Genomic DNA, 6,329 nt, shown 5'->3' with positions numbered 1-6,329 from the left:
TGGGCTATAGTGTCGTCTAAATCTACTGTATCCTTGTTGATCTTCTGTCCTATTGATCTGTCTATTTCTGAGAGTGGAGTATTGAAGTCCCCCAGTACTATTGTATTGGGGTCTAAGTCTCCCTTTAAGTCCCTTAACAAATCTTTTAGATAAACCGGTGCCCTGTAGTTAGGTGCATATACATCGATAATTGTTATATCTTCCTGTTGAATTGATCCCTTAATCATTATGTAGTGTCCCTCCTTGTCTCTCTTAACGGTTTTTGTGGTAAAGTTTATGTTGTCTGATATTAAGATTGCTACGCCCGCTCTTTTTTCATTTCTGTTGGCATGGTATATCTTTTTCCAGCCTTTCACTTTCAGTCTGTATGGATCTTTGTTGGAAAGATGTGTTTCTTGTAAGCAGCAAATAGATGGGTTTTGTTCCTTAACCCAATCAGCCAATCGGTGTCTTTTAACTGGACTGTTCAGGCCATTCACGTTCAATGTGACTAATGATAAGTGGTAACTTTGCCCTGCCATTTGCCAAAGATAAGTTCTAATATATGCTTTGAATTCCCTGTGATCTTTTGCTGTGAGCTTTCCTTCCTTGGTTTCCTTCCTTTACCTTCTTTCATATTGATGACCGTGTTTCTTTGTTTCTGTGTGTAACACATCTTTAAGCATCTTTTGCAGGGCTGGACGAGTGGCGACAAATTCTTTCAATTTCTGTTTGCTATGAAAAGTCTTTATTTCACCTTCATTCACAAATGATAGCTTTGCAGGATATAATATTCTGGGCTGGCAGTTGTTCTCTCTTAGTACCTGGGCTATATCTCGCCATTCCCTCCTAGCTTGTAGAGTTTCTGATGAGAAGTCAGCTGTGAGTCTGATTGGAGATCCTCTGAGAGTAATCTGACGTTTCTCTCTTACACATTTTAGGATCTTTTCTTTATGTTTCACTGTGGAGAGTTTAATTACAACGTGTCATGGTGAGGATCTCTTTTGGTCATGTTTATTAGGGGTTCTGTGAGCTTCCTGTACTAGGATTTCTCTGTCCTTCTCCAAACCTGGGAAATTTTCTGCTAATATCTCACTAAAAAGGCCTTCTAATCCTTTCTCCCTCTCCATGCCTTCAGGAACTCCTAGAACCCGAATGTTGGGTTTTTTAATAGTATCCTGAAGATTCCCGACAATATGTTTTAGATTTCTAATTTCCTCTTCTTTTCTTTGGTCTGACTGTATCCTTTCCTGTTCTCTGTCTTCTAAGTCCGATATTCTCTCTTCTGCTTCACCCATTCTGTTTGTAAGGCTCTCTATTGTATTTTTCATTTGATCTATTGAATTCTTCACTTCAGTCACTATCACAGTTTCCTGTTATACTAGTTGTTTCGTTTCATTTTGATTCCTCCTTAATATTTCATTTTCACGAGAGAGATTTTCTATCTTGTCCATTAAGGATTTCTGTAGTTCAAGAATTTGTTTTTGAGAACTTCTTAATGTTCTTATCAATTTTTTGAGATCTGCTTCTTGCATTTCTTCTATGTCATCATCTTCATAATCTTGAATTGGGGTGTCTTTTTCATTTGAGGGCGTCATGGTGACTTCCTTGTTTTTATTACCTTGGTTTTTGCGTTTGTTATTTGGCATATTGGAGATATTTGGTTTCTTCACTGTGGTGCTTTTTCTTGTTATACTATGACTCTAGATTAAGTGGACTATCTGTTTTTGATGGAGCCTCAGGGCTTGAGATGGGTGTGGCCTGAGAGCTCTGTTTGGTGTGCCAAAGGTGACACTCCCAGGTTAGGCGTGGTAAACCTCTCTCTCTTTCTCTCTTTCTTTTTTTTTTTTTTTTTTTGATTCAAAAGGGAAGTTATTCTGCACAGCTGAACGAAGTTGAAGGTAGTTAGCAGGCAAATGATATACCCACAGGAGCCAGAGATCGGAAGCTCTTTCCCAAGGGCCACACAGGGAATCTGTTCGGCCCTCAGAGTGGGCTCAAATTCTCCTTCAGTCTCCCACTGGGTTGCCAAAGTTACAGAATTGTAGCGTCTCTGGAGAGTGCTCACGTGAATTCCGTGAGTTCTCTCCCCCACCGTCTCTTTTTTCACAGTCTCAGTTCAGTAGCACCACAAATTTGCTAGGTCCTAATCTCCTGTTAATTCGCCCCGCCCAGAGTCAGGTTTTTCTGCTAGGCTCAGGGCCGGTGCACACCTGAGGTCGCTCTGCTTATGACGTATGTCCAAGATGGCGCCTGCTCTTTGTCTTGCTCGCCCTTGAGAGGTGAGCGGAGAGAGAAAAACCCGTGTCCGTACCAGTCACCTTTTTTTTTTCTCTCTCTCTCTCTTCCAGCTAGCCTGGTGAACTCCCCCCCCCCCCCGGGGGTCGTTCCCTCTAGTCTCCTCTCTCCGCTTGCCTGCCAGTGTCTCGGGCTATTGAGGTTCGGCTCACCACGCGTTCCAGTGCTGGTGTGTTGAGTCTGCCGCTGGTGTCCCGAACTGTGGGCTCCCACGCTCTCCACACAGGTCCACTCCCCTTCCAGCGCCGATGTGTGGACTCGGAGCCCTGAACGTCCCAAGCCTGCCCGCTGTTGTCTGTGTGGCACGCACTCCCCTTCGAGCACTGGCGCGCAGATCCTGGGGCTTCCGCGGCTCCTGCCCCTCACATTGTATTATTCTGCTGGGCATAGAACCACCTCCCTACCACATAACACTTGTAGACACTCCAAGCCTCTCTCTCTACCCTCCCTCTCTCAAACACACACACACACCCCACAATCCGTTAAGAGGAACACCTCCGCAGCTGACCTAGATGCTAGCAGTCATCATTCACCTCAAATCCTGCTTGTAATGAGCATCGGTTTGTATTTCCCATCTCCCAGACACAAGGCAATACTGCCAGCACAAGTTCTCACCCATTGTCTTTCCACAAGTATCTCTCCAGCTTCAGTTGCACTTAAAGGATTCTCTCAAATAGTTACACTCCTATAACAGGAAAAGGAAGCATATTAGATTGTTTGAAGTGTTCCCACACACCAAAGTGAGAGACATTATTGGCATGATTGGGAAACTAGCAAAACAAAATATCCAAATAACTATGAGTGTAACCCATCCTACCCCTCTGCATGTATGATAAAGGAGATAAAAGCAAATTAAAATCACAGTGACACAGACTGACAAGACCAGTATCTTGAAACATGTGAAACAAGGGGAACTCAGCTACATGTCAGGTGTCATGGGTACAGCTGGTCTTGATTCCTAAACATTCATGTAAATGTTTAAGCATTGTATGAGAGAATTGATGATTGATACCAAGTTTGATTTATTTTCTCTCTCTGCTTCACGTTTCACCCCTTGTTCATCACTCCACACTTGCACCTGCCATGACCAGTGTTTCCAGTAATCAGCATTTCTTCCCTTCTCATTTTCATTAACATGTAATCTGCAGCAATATTAATTTGTACTAGCAAATCCATTGGATAAACACATTCTTGTGGCATTCTCTTTGAAACCGATAACAAACACTTGCATTCCATAGCAAAAGTCTACCAATTAATAGCTCCAGCCCCATACAACCATTGAGGTTGCAGTTTATTTCCTTACATATTATACACCCATTAACATAGATTTGTAGTTTACAGTTTCAGATTTTGCCTTCAAATTCTAATATACAAAATTATAACTTTCTTGTAACTGTACCTGCTCCTGTATCTTTCTTCTACTGGAGATTTTCAAATATTTTTGACTTTCCTTCTGATCAATATTTGTGCCAGATCTTTACATTTGTTAGTAAGAAATTATACATTTCCACCAATAGTAGGCTATTCTTGGATAGAAACTAGCTGTAGCAGGTCTTTATGGCCCAGAACAGTTAATAAGACCTACAATGAAAGAGGAGTCTCTCTGAGCAGATTGAAAGCAGGGAGTTCTGGAGCTGGCTGTTACTGGAACACCAGAGCTGACTGTTAAGTTTATAGGAGTCCTGAGAATCAGGGCTTGAATAGAGACATTATTAAAAACTAAGTTCTAGGTCATCAGAGAAGGAGGTCCCTTTCTCTGAAGGGAGGAGAGAACTTCCACTCTGACTACAACCTTGCCTAAATATGATCAGAGTCGGTGAACTCAAAAGGCTTCCATAGCCTTGGCAGCTCATGACAAGAGCCTAGGGTGATTACTGATGCCATAAACAACAGTGTCAATTTGTTAAGTCAACAACAGGAGTCACTGTGCACTTGCTCCTCATGTAGGATCTCTGTCCTTAAATTGCTGTACATTGTGATTTAATGCTATAACTAGTACCCAAACAGTATTTTTCACTCTGTGTTTCTATGTGGGTGCGAACTGTTGAAATCTTTACTTAATATATGCTAAACTGATCTTCTGTATATAAAGAGAATTGAAAATGAATCTTGATGTGAATGGAAGGGGAGAGGGAGCGGGAAAGGGGAGGGTTGTGGGTAGGAGGGAAGTTATGGGGGGAAAGCCATTGTAATCCATAAGCTGTACTTTGGAAATTTATATTCATTAAATAAAAGTTAAAAAATAAAAAAATAAAAACTAAGTTCTGTCAACTAGCAGTCACATCTATTGTATTGAAAACACATGTGACACATGCTTCATATGCCTCAATCCCTAATCATTTTACTACATTTTACAATTATATGTGCTCCTGAGGTTGATATTATTGTACCTAAATGGTGGAAATAGTCACTTCTTAATGTCTACATCCATTTTATTTTATAGATTTATTTTTTTTATTTATTTATTTGAGAGGCAGAATAACAGAGAGAATGAGAGTGAGACTGAAAGATAGAGATGGAGATAGATATAGATCTTCCATCCTCTGGTTCACCCCTCAGAGGGCGCAATGTCCAGGGCTGTAACAGGCCAAAGCCAGGAGCTGGAAGCATCATCTTGGGTTTCCTACATGTGTAGCAGGGGCTCAAGTACTTGGGCCATCCTCCCTGCTAACTCAGGCATATCAGCTCAGAGGTGCACTGAAATTTGAGTAGCCAGAACTCAAACTGGCTCTCACAGAGGCAGTGCTGGGCATTGCAAGCAGTGTCTTAACCTACTGTGCCACAAAGCTGGCTCCCCAACTCTGTGATCATTGACATCACTTTGGTATTTTAAGAGTGCAAATGTGAGAACTTACAGCATTTCCCCCTGCATCCGTTATCCTAGTATGGTGTTTTAAAGCCTTTTCCTTCACACTGCTGCTGGAAATTCATTCACTCTGCCTGCGATCTAATTTGTTGGATATGCACTGATTGAACTGATATCATTCCATAACATGAGAGAGTCAAGACATGACCCAAAGTGCTCTGTATGGGTAGCTCTTAAATCTGTGAAGTGGAGTAGTATACTGCAACATGAAGTAAGCAAAAAATATTTAAAAACATGTCTTCAAACCCCAAAATATTCCATTTACAGATTACTTAAAAAGTGACATAAATCTCTCTCTCTCTCTCTCTCTCTCTCTCTGTGAGTGTGTGTGTGTGTGTGTGTGTGTGCTGCTAGTGGCAAGTCTGAAAAGCCCTGCAGGGAGATATTTGGTCTCCTACAAACAAAAAGAAACAGAGAAAAGGGCCTCTCTCTCTTCCCAACCTGCATCACTTTGTTTCTTTTGTGCTTTCTCATTTCATGTCACATCCTTTCACCAAAATACACATCTTCATTCACCCAAATATTTGCAAGACAATTTTGTACCAGGGTCTTAGTTCTTTGCCAGGTCCCTAGTTCCTTTCCCTCAGATCATGTGGACTTGTTTGTGTATTGCTGGAAGAGGGGCAGTTTTGGGATCTTATATTAAGGTACCTAATCAGGGGAAAGAAGGAAAGTGTGAGTTGGACTTCAGCCTTGCTCCATGTCCTGAGTGATTTGTGTTTATGCAATTCTGTCATCAGATACAAGATATAAGAACTCTGACTGCTTAAGTTGCAATTTGATATAATCACCATCAATCATCTTGGATAAAGAGAGAGAGAGGGAAGGTAGAAGAGGGGCTACATTGTAGGAATGAGTGCATGCCCACGTGTTTCCAATTGAGCTTTTTGGCTGTCTGGTGGAAGTTTCTATTGCTTTGCATGTTTAGAACTCCAACAGAAGACTGAGAAGAATAGGTCTGGAAGGTCTGAATGATTATTACAAATCCATAGGATTAAGAGGAAATAAAGGACCCACAAACCTTGGGGGAAAAAATCTCCTGATTTTTGTCTGCTGCCTTGAGGTTTGAACATTTTATAATTTATTCTGCAAAATTATTAATAGCTGATTAGTGGATGGCAAAGACAAAGGAATTTTTCCTGATCTTGGACAAAAAGCTTTCCTGAAACCATGAATGAAAGTGACT

This window comes from Oryctolagus cuniculus, chromosome X (genome assembly GCF_051225735.1).
Source record: "Oryctolagus cuniculus isolate XC-2025 breed Fujian yellow rabbit chromosome X, ASM5122573v1, whole genome shotgun sequence".
NCBI classification, from domain to species: Eukaryota; Metazoa; Chordata; class Mammalia; order Lagomorpha; family Leporidae; genus Oryctolagus; species Oryctolagus cuniculus.
Note: the sequence above shows the minus strand (reverse complement) of the source record.